The 19,505-nt window shown below is 38.7% G+C and overlaps 1 protein-coding gene across 1 annotated transcript in view; it reads right to left on the bottom strand.

Annotated features, from left to right (window-relative positions):
* Nucleotides 1–15,950, bottom strand: part of KCNMB2 (potassium calcium-activated channel subfamily M regulatory beta subunit 2) — a 258,347-nt gene extending 242,397 nt beyond the window's left edge. Inside the window, exon 1 of the mRNA XM_032630841.1 lies at nucleotides 15,675–15,950. The gene's annotated coding sequence lies outside the window, so the exon portion shown is untranslated. The remainder of the gene's footprint in view (nucleotides 1–15,674) is intronic.
* Nucleotides 15,951–19,505: the final 3,555 nt, after the last annotated feature.

Below are 19,505 nucleotides of genomic sequence, written 5' to 3'. Positions count from 1 at the left end.
AAATCTAGCAGACTACTGAGGCTTAAAATGTCTAACTTATTAGGATACAAATTATAATAATTTCAGGGTAATAGAATGTTTGAGTTTCTATAATTTAAGGAAAAGCAAGGATAATTATTATATTTGCTTGAGTTAAAACAGTTACAAAAACAACAACTACAGAAGTAGAAGGACCTGTGATCCAAATTCTACTTGGACTGAGGAAAGGTAATGTTATAGGAAAGCAGCTCATGCACTACACTGATGAGGTCAAGGTCAATTTCTGGAAAATGAGATGGGAAGGAAATAAAGCTTATAATGCCACTGATATATATTAGGTTATGGAAAGTATTAGGTAAAGAGAATTGGGACATAATTTATATTTTATCTGAAATGGGTTGTTAACCTGTATTATCTTGGAGATTGGTTGGCAGAAGAATAGAATCATTTTTTGGTTTTGTTATTCAAAAGATAAGACTAAAGAAAAAAATAGAAAAACAATTTGATGATAAGAAAAATATGTGAAATCTGTTATGAAACAGTTCTCTGCTCTGCTTACCTCTCCTTTGTCGTATACTACTTCTCAGTGTGGAAGCTGGTAGTGGGAGTGCTGTTAAATCATCCTTCCACAGTTACCATTTGGAATCATATCTGTAAACCTTGGTCAGCATCTGGCTGAGGGCCAGCACCACGCATTAGGGGTTTACTTAGTGGGCAAGGAGACAGCAGAGATAGATGTTAATCCACAGGAAAGCAGATTGCCTGGGTCAGCTGCTAGCAAGACCTTTGTGCACGAGTTATGTGCTTCCCTCTGTTTCCTTGAGCCCTGGGTATGGTGCTCTTGGGACCTCACAGTCCAGGCCTGCACACCAGGAGCCTGTGCACATTGGCATCTGGGCAGAAAATGTGTCAGATGGCCAGCAGGTGTCAAATGCAATGCTTGAAAATTTGGGAGTCAGGCTGGTTCATCTTGAACTCCAGCTTTGATACCTACAAGTTGTATTACCTTGGGCAAGTCCATTACTCTCTGAGCCTCAGTGTTCTTAAGCATAAAATGGGAATAATATGAGCACTCATTTCCTGGGGCTGTTCTGAGCTACACATGAGAGGATGTGTATCAAATGCTTAGAACAATGCCTTGAACTTGCTACTGGTGGGCTCACAAGCTACAGTTGATGTTGTGTAAAGTGCCTGCCATCTACAAAGAGCTCAATAACTGGTGTGTATCATTGTGGACATTTTAAAGGTCTTATTAGGAGTGACCATATCAAAAATGAGCAGCTATTTCTCAATGGTTGTTGTCTTCAAATCCTCTCTGGAAATGTCCATGTCTCGATGAAGTAGGTTCCGGAGGCAGAGGTGACGGGTCCATAGTTCGGCAGGCAGTGTTGCCTGCGGGTGAGAGTCAGAGGAACTGGCTGGAAAGGCTGGTTCTGCCATTATTTGCTGTGGGACTTGGAGCAGGACTTTCACTGCCTTTGAACTTCAGTTTCTTTGTCTTAAAATGAGAGTGATAATGGCCACCACACAGAGTTATAGGACTAGTAGGAGATGAATTCAGTGAGAATTCAACATGCAACCTGCAAAATAAGGTAAGATGCTAGCTCATCAACCACCAAGAGGCCCTCATGGCCAGCCTGTCAAAAGAAAGAACCTGCATCCTTATTGGCTCTTTGTCAGTGGCCCTCACTATTGCTCTTCTTTGGGGGGAAAATGTTCTTTAAAGAATGGTCTGCTTCCTCACCATGTGTTCAGTCTTTTAATGCCATTGAAACTGATTTTAATGCTTTACCTTGTTTTGGAAAATGATCTCCTATTTCACTGTTGAATAAGTAAAATCCCAAATCACAGAATCCAAAGCCCTTCCCCTTTGAACTCTCTGTAATATTTGACATCATTACTCATTCCCACATTAATAAAAACAACAGGTGCCATTTCTTGAGAGGCTACTGTGTATGGCACTGTGCTAGCCCCCTTGAAACATGATTTCATGTAACTTACACAAAATCTCTAGGTAGTAGGTATTATGGCCCCGTTTTATGGCACATAGATGTTATGAGGCACATAGATGTTAATTAACTTGCTCAGTGTAACTTAACTGCCACATAATTGGAGTAGAGAGAAAGAGAGATTGAAACCCTGTTAATACTGATGTTTCTTCTTGGAGTTTTGTCCTTTTCTTAGCTTCTATTTGTAATATTTCTCTATTAAAATACTCAAAGCACTCTGTACCTTTCTTATGGCATTTGTCTCATTCCTAACTCCTGGAACTCAATATAATTTATGAGTAATCAGTAATCTCCTTGAGGACCCCCTTTAGCATAATGCCTTGTTGAGACAAAGTATTATTATTATCATTATTATTTTTCTACAAAGGGAGCATTAGACAAAGAATCCTTCTTTGGGCTGATAAGTCTAAAGAGTTAACACTAAATAAGAACATAAAAACAACATCAACTCCTTTACCTTTATAACCAATATAGCAATGATCTTCTCAAACTAAAAGTTTCCACTGGGTTAATTGGCCGAGGGACTTTTTCATAGTATTGCAGGGGTAGAAAAAGATAGCTGAAGAGACAAAATATGCATACTTTTCTTAGAGGTTGCATTTGAAAACATCATTGCTGTTCTGATTAACGGTAAAGAATCCCAGCCAGGGTGGAGTGTAATGTGATTTAGATAAACTCTAGGTTAGGTAATGCTGAGGAAAGAAATTTGAGCAAGTTTGGTGATGCCCAGATGGACCATAGACAAGAGACAATGAGTGTTGTTACTTTTCCTGCTGACCTTTATTTAAATGAACTCTCTCATTAGAAAAGAGCTTGCTTTAGCTTATTGTTAAAACTGCTGTTTGTTCACCTGCTTTGAAAAAGGAACAGGCGAGGGCAAGCCCTGAGGGAGATGAATAGTTTGCCTGCTTGGTATTGGTGCAAAGCTCTTTCCTCTCTGTCTCTTTGGGTCAATAATGAAGATATCTCTATCTTATATATAGAGATATCTATCTGTCTATCTATATTTTTCCCCCCAGTGGGCAAGAGGATACATATATATTCAGTGGGCAAAGGGCTGATGTATGAAGTGGATGCAAAGCATAATATGGGACACAACAATATTTTAAAGAAAAATATACTAAAATATAGAGGACTACTACAAATAAAATTGCTATTTTTCTGTAGGTGAAAATAATTGAATACAGGAAATAATAACTGAATACAGGAAATTTTATATGGCTCAGTGTTTTACAAGACACCTCAACTTATACTGAACAAAATCCTATAATGTAAGTGACACTATCCCACTTAACTAATAGAGACAAAGTTCAGAGAAGTGAAATGGTTTGCCCAGGGACACACACTAGATGGAATTCAAACTCAAGTCAACCTTTATTTTATTCCAAAAATCTGTCTTTTTATAAAATATAGTTCCTCTCTTTATAAAATTTGTAAATAGAAGAAAAAAAGAAAAATGATGTATAACTATGTGATAAGGAAGTAGCAAAAGGTAAAACCTGCTGAAAGAGTTCAAAGACTGGAGAGAGGTCCTTTCTAGACTGGAGGGCAAGGAATGCAAAGGGTAAAGGAGAAATGGGAAAGGGATGAGAGAAGGTTATATCCAGAAAGGGCCATTGGAGGGTTGGTAGGAGTTTGACAGGTGAAAGTGAAGGGGGAGAGAGACCTTCCCTGGATGTCTGAAATGCATGAGGCCAAGGGACACTGTTGTAACACAGGGTGAGAGAAGGGAGGTAAAGATTAGGCTGGAAATTTATCTGGACACCAGAAATTGGAGAATCTTGATGTCCAGTCCTGGGAGGAGACTTTATTTGCTTAGTTAAGCAAGATTTGTGGAAGGGCTGTGATTAGAGTTCCAAGATCAAGGTCATGCTTTGCAACTATTCATTACGAAGACCTATGTAGAAGAAAATAGGCTGGAAGCGATTTGAGCAGTTTTTCTCAAAATTTATGTATGATAGATCAACCTAGGGTGTTTGTTAAACTTTCAGGCCTTACCCCAAAAGATTCTGATTAAGTATAGGCCACGCAAATTGATATTTTTGAAAAGCTCCCCTGGTAATTCTTGTGCAGGTGATTTAAGGACAGCACGTTGAAAAAATCCAGACTAGGAGCAAGGAGGTTGGTTAGCAAACTATCACAATAACCAAGGTGTGAGAATAAAGGTACCTTATTTGCATAGGGAGGAGTAAAAGGCACAGATGTAAAAGATATTTTGAAGGAAGAATCAATAGGCCTCAGGTTGTTTAGGTCTGTAGTTAGAGGAGGATTCAAAGACAATGGTTGGTGTTAAAACCTGGACAATCAGTGGCACATGAATAGAAACATGAGGCCGAGCGGGTTCATTAGGTCTTAACATGAGTTTAGTTTTGCCAAATGAATTTTGAAGTGTAAACTGGCAGCCACAGGGAAATGTCTACCAGATAGCAGGCAATGTTGGATTTGAGTTGGGGAGCAAGGTCACAACTGGAGAGATGGTTTGGGATGTAGGGATAGACCAATAATACTTTCAATTACTGCAAGAGTGTAAAAAAAATAGAGAAGGAAAAAGAGGACTCAGCAAAGAGGAAAGATAGGAATGAACTGTAAGGTGGGAGGGGACCTGGGAAGCTAAACATAATTAAAGTCAAGGGAAAAAAGGATTTCAAGAGAGAAAAAATATTAGAAAGAGAAAGAGAGAGGGAGACAGAGAGAGAGGGAGAGGGAAACAGAGAGGAAGGTCCACAGTTTTGAATGCTGTAGAGTGATCAAGGGTCCTGGTGGCTGTGAAAAGGCCAAGAAATTGGGTGATAAAGGATTCTTTGAAAGGGTGAAGAGGGCAGTCACAGGAAATCAGTGTGGCCTGAAATAATGCCCCAGTGCCTTAAAAATAAATGGGGAGCGAGAAAGTGGAGACAGTAAGGATAGACCACAATTTCAAAATGCTTTTTGATGAAAGGTAACTCTCGTCATGTTCCATAACCTCACCATCTTATCCAGTTATTCAAGCCAGAAATCTAAGGTTATCCTTGACACCTCCTTCTTCTTCACCCAGATCCTCTGAAACTTAGCCCGTCACCAACTCTCTGATATGACTGTCTACACATGTCTCCTTCTGTCCACTTTTCTCCCATCTTGCTGCCACCTGGTCCAAGCTACCTAAATCTGGTTTACTACTATCAACTTTCAACTGGCTTCTCTGTGTCCACTCGTGCTCTTCTCATTTTTGATCATCACATTGTAGCAGAGATACCTTTGCAAAGCACAAATATCTAGTCAGCTCTCTGCTTAACATCTTGGATGCCTTTCCACTGCTCTTAGAATAAAGAGCAAACCCTTAACGTGACCTGTAAGGTCCTAACTAGCCAGGCTCTTTATGCCTCTCCAGCCTTATCTTTAACCACATGGTGCTTGATTCCTGCCCTCCAGCCACACTGGCCATCTATTAGTACCCATCTACTCTCTCCAACAGACTTCCTTTTTATCTGTTTACTAATTTTTTAATTTATTGATTTTCACTAGAGTGTATGTAAGCTCCATGAAGGCCAGAAATTCTCTCTCTGTCTCTCTCTCTCTCACACACACACACACACTCGGCACTAGGTACATGTCAAATAAGTGAAGGGCCCATGCTTTAGCCTTGGCCCATGCTTTAGCCTTTGCCCATGCTTTTTCTCTGCCTAGAAAGCTTCTCTTCTAATCCCCACTGCTTTCATACTTGCTCTTTTTTTTCACTTTTATTGCTTGCTTTATTTATTGCCTCTTCATTAAGCAACTCAGTCATCACCTCCTCAGAGAATCTTTCCCTGACATCCTTGACTATGCTGTCTCCAATTAAATAACCTCTTAGTGCTCATTACATTTGTAATTTTATATTTATTTGTGTGCCTATATGAATACTGTCTTTCTCATTAAGGACTGTCACCTCCATGGTTAGGGGGGGTCATTTCTGATTTGGCTCAACATTGTAGCCCCAGTACCCATCACGGTGCTTAGCCCATAGTGGATGTTCAATTAATGTTGTTAAATAAATGAATGAATACTTGAATGAATGCAGATATAAAATGAGGATTGATAAATTAAAGAGTAGGAGGATGGAGAATAGATTTTTTTTAAAGTAATGTGGATAGCTGAACATATTCATAGGCTAAGGGGAAGAATCTTCTACTAGACAATCTGAAATCAAAATTACACACAAGGCAACTTTTCATATAGACATAAATCAGAGCCCATCTTCTATTTTCTTTATACCAAGTCTTTTTTCAGTTTCAGTTCAGTAGACACTAAATCCACTTGTCAATGAGGAAATAGGCCTAGAAGATTGAGAAGCAGGTCGTAATAGACATTCTCTAGCCACTTTTCTCCATATCAGGGCTATTGTTGTCTTTTATATACCCAGAAATATTTTCTCAAATTTGGTAACATATTATCTAGGCCTTCTTTCTCCTTTTGATATGAACTTTGTTTCCCTCTCTCTTTTCTTTTGATTCATTCCAACAGAGAATTGAGTCCTGTACTGTTCTATTTTTATGTTTTTAAAGCAAATAGTTACCTTGAGTTGTCTACACAGAGAGCCCCACATGGCTGTTCCCAAGCACCACACAGGATCAAATAAAATCACTAGGAAGTGAAGTTAAACTAGTCATTGATCATCCTCACAGAGAAGAAGAAACTGGACCAGTCCTGTTGCAATTTTGTCTAAAGTTAGGTATTATTTTCTTCTGGATGTCAGCTTGTTGTCCCCTCCTCCACCACCAATTTCTTCATTTGGAATAAATTGCAAAATTAAAAAATATCCAAAGACAATCAAGGGTCCTAGATTTACTACAGAAATATAATCCCTTTGAGGAAGTTATAGTTCAATTTGATGGAGCTACAAATTCTTCCTATGGTCAGACATTTTTAGATGCTTATACAAAACCAAACTCAAGACATTCAAAAATTATGTCATGGGCAAGATTTACCAAGGGCTTCTTTCTTCTACTCATAAAGTGCCTTATGCAGCATGGCCAGAGTGATCCTCTGCGTCTGAGGCAGAGCAAGAAAAATTCCAGATTTGCATTTGAATTGCTGCCTATTTTTTAACTTTCTAAGAGTTTCACTTTGAAAGATACTTTACTTTTGTGGCTAAGAAGTATGAAGTCAGTCACGTGACCTTAACCAGCTTTCCAGGAAAAACAAAAAATTTTAAGAAATAATAAAAAAGACAGTCTGACAAAACCAAGCTAATTGTTTTTAAAGCCCCAAACTATTGTACAAGACACAGTGGAATCCCCCTGATGCACGTAGTGTTGTAAGGGCTTTATTTTGACAGAGTTCCAAATTGAATCCTCCTTTGCTAGAAGCCTACGTGGATTGGTTTTGTAAATCATTTCCAATCACAAATGCCTGTGAGTAATAAGATTCTATAAATAGACAGGCAACATTGGGACTCACAAGCCCTTCTTTCCTTCCTCTTCTATAAGAGCCCTATCTACACCATAGTGCACAAAGGGGATTCAGTGGAATTAAGATTTGTGTGGTTTCTAGAACCCTAAATCTCCAGTCAGGCAGCCTGGTAAATGATGATAAGACGTTTAACTGACTTCTGTAATATGGCTTTACTTCAGGGAATAGGGTTAAGGGGGAAGTGTATATTAGTCAAAAAGTTATTTTAAAAAACATGACATATATATAATATAGTTCTCTTCACCTGAGAATTATAAAAATATAGTGTCTTCTCTCAAGGAGTTTGCAATCTAGTTATCTAAGCTAAAATTATACTTTAAAATTTAGTTATATATTTTACTACTTGCCTAACTATTCTTTTTTACTCATTAAATGGATTTATTGATAGCTGAAAATGAACTCCTATGTCCAGAGTATTCTGGAGTTTTAATTTCACACTCAGGAAAACACCAAGGTGACAAGGAACTTGCATGTGGGATTCATCTGACATTTTCCCCATTTAGTACAAATGCTGGCAAACGTAAACCAAAGCCCTCCTGTTTAGTAATATAAGCATCTTCTCTTCTTTTCCTAAGAAGCCAGCACGCCTGACATTTTGACAGCTGATTTATTCCCTTCCTTCCCCCTGAGCTGAAATTCTCACCCGGGCTTATCTGTCACCCTGGCTTTGATGAGGAGGGGGTTCAGGCATTTGCTGTCTGAGGCTGTCAGACTTCAAGTCGGCTTCAAATGCAACACCCCACCATACTCTTTATCAAGGTGGGATAGTGACTGTGGACAGACAGTAGAGAGGAAGGGATGGGGAAAAAGTCACTAATGCCCCTGATTGGGCCTAACAATAAAAAGAGAAGAGGTGAGACAACAGGTGAATGAGAAGTGAGTAAGCACATGGCAGGTCCAGGCTTCATTATTACAAAATAGTTCCGCGCAGCGCTCTATTTCTGAGGTCATGATTGAGTTGTCCACTTGGTCATTAACCCTCCTTAGGTCAAAGTGGACACTAAGAAATCGAGTGTAGACATCATTGATTCATTTATACAAGAAATACTTATTGAGCATTAACTACTGCCAAGATCACTACCAGGCACTGGAAATATTGCCATGACTATGACCCAGTCCTTAACCTCCAGGGACTTACAGTTTCACTGGGGAGGAGGGGAGCAGATAAGTGAACCAAAGATTACAGCACAGTGTGCTAAAGGCCATGGTAGAAATATGCACAGAGTATTTTGGAGCAAAAAGGAGCAATAGCTTGTGAATATTAAAAAAAATATATCAAACCTTGAAAATCGGTGACATTTTTATGACAATGGCATATCTACATTTTTGGAGAGAGATATCACTCTTGGTACCAGTTGCACTTAAGGAGGTGGATTTGAGAAATGACAAAATATTAAAGGAAGCACCCATACAAATACAATAGTTAGTGGCACAAACCAACCTTCAGGAAGATGAAATTTGAGAAGTTGTTCAGTGCAGAATGAAGTTCAGACTGATTAAAGTTTAGCCTAGGTAGTAGATTAGTATTTGAGAGTTTCCCAATAGTTTAATTGGAAGTGCTGATTTCCATTGAGCAATTAAATGAAATTAAATTCCTTTGCATTAAGAAATTAGTAATAGGGTTTCCCTGGTGGCACAGTGGTTAAGAATCCACCTGCCAACGCAGGGGACACGGGTTTGAGCCCGGGTCCGGGAAGATCCCACATGCCGGGGAGCAACTAAGCCCGTGCACCACAACTACTGAGCCTGTGCTCTAGAGCCCGCATGCCACAACTACTGAAACCCGTGTGCCTAGAGCCCATGCTCTGCAGCAAGAGAAGCCACCGCAATGAGAAGCCCACGCACCGCAACGAAGAGTAGCCCCCACTCGCCACAACTAGAGAAAGCTCGCGCACAGCAACGAAGACCCAACGCAGCCAAAAATAAATAAATAAATTCTTAAAAAAAGAAATTAGTAATATAAATCTAGAATAATTGATGATGCTAATTGCCAATCTCATGCACGCCCTACACTAAAGTCATATTGTATGATGATGCATTCAGTTTACCAGTAATTCAGCCCATACAGCCATAAACAGAGTGAAGACAGGAAATACTGAAACTGGAGCCTGACAAGGCCGAGGGAAGACACTTGGTTAAGGTTCTTTTAACGTGAATCTATAAAATTGGGTTTAGTATCTCAGAAAAGCAAACATTTTCTTGATTTTTCCAAATTTGCATCTTTCATTTTGGGTCTAATAAGAAGTGAGCAAATGTCACACATTTCCGGAAATTCTGTTTCTAGTGCTGGCCAGATGCTCAAACACCTTGAATTCTTATATGATGCCTTGATGCTTAAATGACTCTTAAATGATATCTACTGAATGAGGTTAGAGGCCTGCGATAGCAAGAAATAAGAACTAAAGAGATACCTGAAACCAAAACTCTCAGTGTCATAATATATATAATGTTTAAAGTATCATTTTAGATAATAATAACAGTTAAAGTGGTGATAGGTAATATGTATTATGCACTTAATTTGTACCAAGCACAGGGTTAACAGCTATGCATAGATTATCTTATTTAATCCTCACAACCCCAATGTGTACTATGACTATCTACATTTCTGCTGCGGAAAGGGAGGCTCAGAAATATTTAAACAACAGGAACGAGCAAAACTAGGATCCAAACTATGGTCGTCATGGCTGTGAAGCTGGGGTTTCCATGCTCCATTATACGCATTCTAGAGACTGAGGTTTTCTTAATAAGTAAATTAGCATTCATTTAATTTCATTGGAGTTTGAGTCTACTTTTCCTTTAGGGAAGGAATACCTGAGGCACCCACATTGTTCGTAGAGGAAAGAAAAATCTTTTCTTCAGATCCTCCCTTTTAAAAAATTTCCCTAATCAATAGCAGTCTTTAGTCACTAAATATATTAAAGATAGTTAATCTGACATTCTATTTATCAGGAGTCTCTATGGCTAAAGGGAGAGTAAATTTCAATAGCTTACTAGTTCTTTGAACTTGAGCAATTTTAATAATCAAATTGTCTACACTTTAGTTTTCTTACCTGTTCAATGGAAAGTATATTTACTACTCTGGCACACTGTAAAGATTAAATGACAAAGAGAACGCTATTACTTTTTAAGCATCTCTTTTGTGCCCAGTACTCTAATGGGGCACTGGCATACATTATCACATTTAATCTTTAACCCAAAGAAGTAGGTATTATTATCACCCATTACCAGTGAGGAAACTGAGACTTGTTTAGATTAAAATTCACCCATGGTCACACAGCCATGAAGTGAAGAAGGTGAGTTTCAGACCAAGTCTGTCTATTCCTAAAGCTTTTGCTTGTCTCCAGTGCTGTGTCCTTTTCAAACTACACTACTTCTCTAGACTATAGAGCATTCTTGAAATATTGGGCATTATTATTTGTACCCAATTTGGAAAATAAGATTATTTTATTATAATTTAATTATTTGAAAACATGTGCCTTATGAATGGTAGAGAGGTCACTGTTAACTAGACCATGAGACTGGTTAAAATCATGCTGATTTTGAGAGAAAGAAATGAATGTAAGTGAATAGTACAATTGTTGATTATTATTGATTGATTCCTCTTGCCACATAGGCTACTGGGGCTTGTAGGCTCAGAAAGGTATATTGATTCCAACCGTACCCTTCAACCTAGCTTTGCCATCTCTTCCCCCATCACCAGAGAAGAGCAGAGAAAATATAGGACATGTCTATGTCCGTAGTCATTTGTATAGATCTGTGAAGATGCCTTTTTGAAATAGAAGTCATCTTTTGGATAAGATCAAATTGAGGCAAATTGAATTTTTATTTGCTTTGACATAGATTGGGATCAGTGATGTGATTTTTTTCCTTCCCATGTAGGGAGGAGAAAGAAAATCATCTTGATAAATCTCCTTGACTTTCTTCAAGGTGTTCAGTATCTTTTCTGTTTTTTTTTTTTTTTTTTTGAAAATTCAGCAGGATGTTATGACACAGAGATTAGACCTTGAGGTTGAAAAACTTCTGGTTGGAACCTAATGCTACTAATGGTTCTAATGGGGGAAAACATTCAATTCCTACATTCAACAATTTATTCATTCGACGATTGGTGCTATGGATATGTCAGGGAACACAACAAAGTCCTTGCTCTCACAGAGTTTACATTCTAGTAGGAGAGAGACAGGCAATAAGAACTCAACATACAATATGTTGATGGATAATTTGGTATGCTATAAAGAAAAAGAAAGCAGGGACTGGGAATAGGAATTGTGCAAGGGGGTGATTTGAAACAAGGTTTTCAGGGAAGTCTTCTCTGATTAAAGTGGCATTTGGCAGAGACCTGAAGAAAGTGAGAAACTGAGTCATGTGTCTGTGGAGGGGAAGAATTTTCCAGGCATCGGGCACAGAAAAGTCAAAGCCTCTGGGGTTTGAGGGTGTGTGGCATGTTTGAGGAACAGCCAGGAGATCAGTGTGGCTGAAGTGAAGTGCTAAAGGGAGAGTGGCAGCAGAAGGGGCCAGAGAGGAACCCAGCTGCTGACCATGCACAGTCTGTGGGCCATTGTAAGGGTCTGGCTTTTATCTGTAGTTAGATGGGAAGATATTGGAGGTTTTAGAGCAAAAGATATTATGATACAACTTCAATTTTGAAATAACCACTGGCATTGGTTACAGAACAGAATGTATTCTGTGGGAATAATAATTTGCAGTGGGAATAATAAGTAGTTGAATTCTACGTACAGTTTGAAGGTAGAGGCAATGGGATTTTCTGTAATGTGGGAAGGGAAGAGAGGATTCATCTAGGACTCCAAGCGAGTAGAAGAATGAAGTTTCTACTTACATATGTGGGGGAAATATGGGAAGAGGACATTCAGAAATTTGATTTTGAACATGTGAAGTGTGAGATGCTTATAAGGCATTTAAGTGGAAAAGTTTTGTAAGTAACTGAATATGTAAGTATGGAGGTTAGGGGAAAAGCCCAGGTTAAGAATTAGAATTTGTGAGCTGTTTATAGATAGTTTCTAAGGCTTTGAGACACATTTAGGGAGTAAGTATATAGATAAAGGGGAGATTTATGATTGAGCCGTGGAGCAGTCCAGCATTTAAAGATTTAGGAGATAATGAGGAGCCAGCAAAGGATATTAAAAAATAATCTATCTGTAGAGTTACACACACACACACACACACACAATCTCTTTTTCTAAGAAATCTAAGTTAAGAGTTGAAGTCAGTCTCTGAGAAAGGTTGATGCTGAGATTTTCGTGATGTACCAAGAAACCCAAGGAGGAAGGGTCTCTGATAGGAAATGGAACCTCTCCTCAGTCTTTCATAGACCAAAAAATTACTTTGGAATTTGGGGTGAAGACATAGTGTATTATATAATGTATGATAATGGGAAAAGTTGGCACCATAGTTGAAAAAGGAAACATAGATAAAGTAGATAAACATAAACATAAAGTAGATAAACATAAACATAGATAAAGTTTGATGATGTTAATCTTGTGACTATTAATATAAAATCTGCTTTTTGAAAAAAAATTAGCAACCCTAAAAAAATTAGCAACAGACGAATAAAAAGAATAAAATACATCAATGATACCACAATGAGATAACTACTGCCAACATTTTGGTGCATTTTTTTCTAGTTTGTTTTCATACACACATATATATTTAAATTAAGATTTTATTATATGTACATTATTGTAGTCTGCTTTTTTATTTGATATAATAGCAGGAATATTTTTGGAAGATTTAATTTCCATATTTTGGTGAAAGGAGTGAGGTAATCAAACAGAAGTTTGTGTTAGTTTGAGAAATGTCTGGTTTGATATCTACCAATAAAGTAGAATGATGACTGGGTGTGTATATGAGAGAGACAGAGAACAAGAATGATTCTGGACTTGGTGACTTGTGTCTTGGTGACTGATATGATGGCTGTACTACCCGTGGGGACTGAGAAAACAAGACTGACCAAAGCTTCGCTTCTTTTTTTATGTTAGGGTAGATTCCAGACTTGCTTTCGGTATAACTGGAGCATTGTTGGTTTTTTTTTTTTACTGGATGTAGCAGAAACTAAAAGGAAAGGATATTTGGAAATGTTTTGGTTGGTATCTATTTATGTAAACAGGTAATGAAATTAATTTGTGACACAAAGCAGGTTGCTTTGACTAAAGTACTTGGTTTGGCTTTCCCCACCAAAGGAAGAAAAGAATTAGCATATTTCCCCTATATTTTTCATGCTGTGGGGGTCCAGTATAGACAAATACACCACCAAAATATCATACGGAGACTTTTCCCATAAATCTGTAAAAACCGTGAAAAGTAATTTTAGTTTATCAGTAAAATATTAGGGGCGTGACCACAGCAAAATAATTTCTTCTGTTGACAACTATGATGTCATGGATTGCCTCTAAAATAAATGCTTGATGTGATTAGATTCAGAAGATATTGGTAAAACCAGAGCCAGTGAAAGTCCTTTTCAAATGAATGAAATTAATGAAAACAATAGAAACAACATTCAGTTGTAAACTTCTGACAGCAGTAACTGTGTGTGTGTTTCTGTTTATGTATTAGGAGCTCTCTTTTTCTATATATGAGTTCTTGACTGGTGAGCACAATTGGCTAGAGAATGGGACTTTACAAGGTCAAGGTCACATATTCCACTAGCCACATAGAAGCAGAAAACGATGTCATACCCATCACTTGCATTAAAAATTCTATATGGTCATTTCATGGACATGTGCTCTTGGTCACGTAAAGACTAGTCAAGAGAGTTTGAGTGGTTCAGTAGCAGTCATCACACTATTAAGATAAATAGACACACAACTTTAAGCATAGATGCCACCCGCTACAGGGAAATGATTTCAACTTTGTACGTTTGTGAATGGCAGTATATACACAGATGCTTACAAATGTGCACACTCGACTGCATCATAGAAGAGAATAAGCCCCACTCGGCCTTGGTTCTAGTATTTAGCTGAAAACATACTATAATTGTCTTTCACTTTTATTTCTACTTAATACTCCATTAATAAAGAACTTTTAGGTATATTGAAGAATATTACATTTTTTATAAATATACAATTATTCTATGTATCTTTGCCATTTGTTATAACCGAATCAGTGCGTCAGAACATAGTTTTCAAAATCTAAAATAACATCTTTACATCTTGGAGTTTGTGAAGTCTGTTAGGGAAATAACACAACAGCACTGAGAAATTCACTCACTATGCTTCTGCCACTTCACACTGAGGGTCACATGTAATGACGAATACTGAAACTTGCGCCACAGATCAAGTTGGAGAAACATTGGTTTCTGATCATTGCATTTTTGCTTAAAAAAAATCTCAGCTTATGGTTTTCTGATATTTCCTTTTCTGATTGAGCTATACCGATAAAGTATAATAATAGAGTACAAAGCAGTATAAGTTCCCTGCAAATCCACTCATTATCCACTGGACTGTGAAGCCAACTGCCCCTCTCATCTTTCAAGGAGAATTGTGCTTTTATCCTGTTCATTTAGAAAAGAAAAAGAAAAAAAAACTAAAACGTCAAGTCCATAACCTCTAACGAATCACCATTTCCATCTGCAGCCCTGGCAGTTGTTTAAAAGCAAGAGCAGGAATAGAGAGAAAGCCCCTTCTTTAGTGCAAAACTCTTGCTCTGCTTTAGCAAAACCATTCATACAAACAGTGTGGATCAGCCTTTCGATATGCAAAATGGACGAAGGTGCCCAATTTTCTTTTATAATAGATTAAATCCAAAGTAATTATTTATCAGGAAAATCCATTGTAATCTTCCAATTTACCCTTTTAAAAATTAGACTATGGCTAATAAATAAATAAAACATTTATCTAACAGGTTTCAAGTCTTTAGGACAGCTTCATCGTTATTTTTCTCAGACCTTTATGCCTCCCAGCCGCCAAAGTCTTCACTCAACCCTACCAACAGCCCAGCTGGCCACATAGATAAGAAGGAAACTGTTTTCTCCACGACCTCTAAGCATTCTACTCCAAGGGAAAAGCAACGTGGAATGCACACTCAGCAGGCTGCGAGTCTGGAGCCAGTTTGTCCTCGAGGCATTGCTGCCATAAAACATAATAGTATCCACTGTGTTTTGCTTTAAGCAGATCGGTCTCCCACTCCCCCTTCTCCCCTTCCTGCTTCTCACTCCGCACCTGGCTGCAATTCACGACCCACACGACATAGAGCAAACAAAAAGCACGAAACAGCAACAGATTCCTTTGTTTTACATGCAAATCCTACCTCTGGTAGTTGTCACATCTTCCTCAAAAGCCACGCTTAATTTTTAATGACAGCGATCCAGTGCAGTCCTCCAAATAGCCACCAGTAATCATCATTACCTCTTGTGCCTAAAGCCTTTCTGGACCATTAATGTCACAACCCTTGCTAACTCATAGCTTTAATACTCCCTGCTCAAAATGTCTGAAAGAGTTTGGAAGGACAATAGGAGTGACAGGCTCGCTAGACAGCCATGCTTGAAATTAGTTATCTGAAGCTCCGTTAAAGCTGCTTCTTACTGTTTTTAAAGCGTGCAGGAGGTAGGATTTATTAGCCTATGATAGGCATGCTGTTTCTGTTTTTATTAAATACTGTAATAGGCTGTCTGTTAGCAATGCTGTGATAGGTCCAGCATCACTTCCCCACTGCTTTCGAATTCTCATATTGAAAAGGGAGAGAGGGCTCAGACTTCCTTACAGTAAGACTGAGACCAACACCACCCTGCCTATTGGATCAGATTTCCAAATTCTTTTTAGCTATAAGAGAGGGAATTCCTTTTTCAAATAGGTATATTTACATGGAAAGTGAAGTTGAGAATAAACATTCTAGGATTCCCCAAACAATTCTCACTCCCAGCAAGGGAATCCTTCCCTTCCCAGTTACAAAAATAAGCATTCTCTAGAGTTAGGTAAAAGGATCAATCCCCATAGGAAATATTCTCATCATTACTGAGGTAGGATTCAGGGCATGCATTTACATAAAATCTCAAATTAGGTATCAAACGGACTGAACGGATCAATGAGCGCATTTATTGTTTCATACTAATTTACAGAGCTTTGTGTTCTAGTTTGAAGCAATCATATGCCCTGGACTACTGTCCAAATGGAAAGAATGAATGCTGGGTGGAAGGGATGGGGAAGTGTACACTACCTTGATCCACTTTGGACAGTCATAATCATGGAAGGTGGAAGAAGGATTTCTTACCATTGGACAGAGAAGATGGTATTACTTGCTGGAAGTGCTACTCTGAAAAGTTCTATGTACTTTTCCAAACAGGGAAGCAGAAAAAAGTTCTTGGTAACTCACAGTAACGTAGAGGATGTGTCATGCTCTTACTAACCAGATTTAGTCCTTTGCTTCTGCTGTTCTTTCTCCCCTCCTGCTACCCCAGGAGCAATAGTTATATACTAGTTACTATGGAAACAGAGTGGTCTGCTTCAGGGGAGGGGCTTAGGGAAAGCAGCAGATGGAATATGAAGGGAAATGTACTATACTGGCCTATAGAATTGAAAATGAGGTGGGATTAACAGACAAAAACGACTGCAAAACAAAATCTCAAAGGGAATGATTGTAGATCAACACTATTTAATTACTGGTAGTTTTGTTATCTAGAAATACTATTATGATCACAGCATCCATTATTTATTATATGCAAGAACTGAATATCTGAATTGCTCAGAAGTCTGATGTTTTAAAAAAGACATTTTTTTCCCCTTTCTGTTTTTTTTAAACTTCTGGATGTTGGTTTGATTATGCCCTGATTTTATGTGAATTTTAGTTGTTACTTAACTGGTCACAATTTCTTTTCAAGAATAAAGTGTGACCTAGTGGAAAAATCTCCTTGTATCACAAACTGTAACCACTTTTCATTCTGATTAAGTATTCTTATAGTGGTTTCCCTGGGGCAAAATCAAAATCAGAAAATACCGTAATTTAAATTTCAAAAAATAATTCTGTTCCCATTATGTTGGTAGGACAAAAAGAAGGCTTTTTCAAATTTTCAGTTCTTAAAATAGAAAAAAAAATCATTTTTTGCATTTTGTACAAAAACTTTCACTAGCCTCATGATCATGCAAGAGAAACTCTTTCTTAGCTGAGTAATAAAATTCCACAGTTGTAAGGAGTCTGGGGAATACAAAATTATTGCCTTTAGTACCACATTTTCACAGTTTGTAATTGCAGTAAATGACACCACTGAAGTGAGAGTACAGAAATTCCAAAATGAAATTGTTCGGAGGTTATTCTTCAGCATTTTATAAAAATCCCATGTTTTTTTTTAATAGGCAAGCATATCATTTAAAAAGTTTATAATGGAAGAAGGATTATCTCAGGGAAAATGAATTTATGATATTCTCTTTAAAAAATGACAGGAAAATAATATTATAAATTGTGTATCTGGAATATTTTTTTCAAATGTAAGGAAGAGTTAAATGATAATCTAAAAACCATTAACAGGGCTTCCCTGGTGGCGCAGTGGTTAAGAATCCACCTGCCAATACAGGGCACACGGGTTCAAGCCCGGGTCCGGGAAGATCCCACATGCCGCAGAGCAACTAAGCCCGTGCGTCACAACTACTGAGCCTGCGCTCTAGAGCCCATGAGCGACAGCTACTGAAGCCCGCGTGCCTAGAGCCCGTGCTCCGCAACAAGAGAAGCCACCGCAATGAGAAGCCTGCGCACCGCAATGAAGAGTAGCCCCCGCTCTCCACAACTAGAGAAAGTCCACGCACAGCAACAAAGACCCAACGCAGCCAAAAGTAAATAAATAAATAAAATAAATTTTTTAAAATAAAAACCGTTAACAGCGTCGTATTTTGATCCTTGGATGAAGTAAGAGGATGGGGCTAGGGCAGAGATGATTAGTGATGCTTTAGAGAGGCTTTGTCCCCAAAGGAGCAAAGGCCACTTGACCTCTCTGAGGATGAAGGAGGTTTCTGGAAAAGGCAGTTTAGTGGGAGTGGGATGGGGTGGAAGATGGTTTGTTGAAGTAATGGAGGAGGAAGGGAAGCTGAAGGGAGGGAAAGAAGAGGGAAAGAGATCTATGAGGGGGGAAGAAAAGAATTTCTGGAGGTGACATGGTGTTGGAAGAGGGCACAGCCTTTGGAATAAGGATGCCTGGTTTTGAAACTTGGCTCCATTAGCCTACTTGAGCCTCTCATGAGAAATGGGGTGATCAGAATGGCTGTTGTAAGACTGCAGTGGTAATGAGACAGGGTACACATTAAGGGAGGAGTAGAAGCTCTTGTGAATAGAAATACTAAAATAAGTGCTAGTTCTTACTGATCAGGAAGAGAGATGGAGATGAATGATTAGAGAGGAGGTAAGAAGTATGATAGGAAAGAGGAGAAAAGAAAGGAGGAAGAAAGGAGGCATGGCTAGCAAAGAGAGAGGGGGCCTGGGAGAGAGAAGAATTTCTCTTGTTGGATCATATAAGATAGAATTTCTTGTTTTTGTTTTGCTTCCTGGATCACATTCCAGTAACTGTCGCCTTAGTTCCCTCCCTATAATGAAGTTTCAGATAATAAAGTATCTTTGGCGCTCACACCTTCTTCAACAAGAGAGAACCTATGCTGGATTTGTTAAAAGTGTGTTCTACCATTTCAAAAACAGCTGATCTGAGGATTGAATTGAGTAATTCATAGCATTGTTTTTTTGCATGGTTCCCTGGAGAATGAAGTTTGGGGCAGCAGAAGGCAGGAACTGAAGTGATACTTCAGAACTCTATTACCAAACACATTCAGCGAGAGTACTCTGTGCATCCGTAACTTGATAACATTTTTGACGGCATCTGCTCACTGAAGGCACATTAAAAAAAACTTGTTCGGGGGCTTCGCTGGTGGCGCAGTGGTTGAGAGTCCGCCTGCCGATGCAGGGGACGCGGGTTCGTGCCCCGGTCCGGGAGGATCCCACATGCCGCGGAGCGGCTGGGCCCGTGAGCCATGGCCGCTGAGCCTGCGCGTCCGGAGGCTGTGCTCCGCAACGGGAGAGGCCACAGCAGTGAGAGGCCCGTGTGCCGCAAAAAAAAAAAACTAGTTCTGGAAAGAATGTGTGTATGTTAACAAATATTAGGTTGAG

This window comes from Phocoena sinus, chromosome 4 (genome assembly GCF_008692025.1).
Source record: "Phocoena sinus isolate mPhoSin1 chromosome 4, mPhoSin1.pri, whole genome shotgun sequence".
NCBI classification, from domain to species: Eukaryota; Metazoa; Chordata; class Mammalia; order Artiodactyla; family Phocoenidae; genus Phocoena; species Phocoena sinus.
The sequence above is the reverse complement of the archived record's forward strand: the minus strand, read 5'-3'. Positions and strand labels throughout refer to the sequence as shown.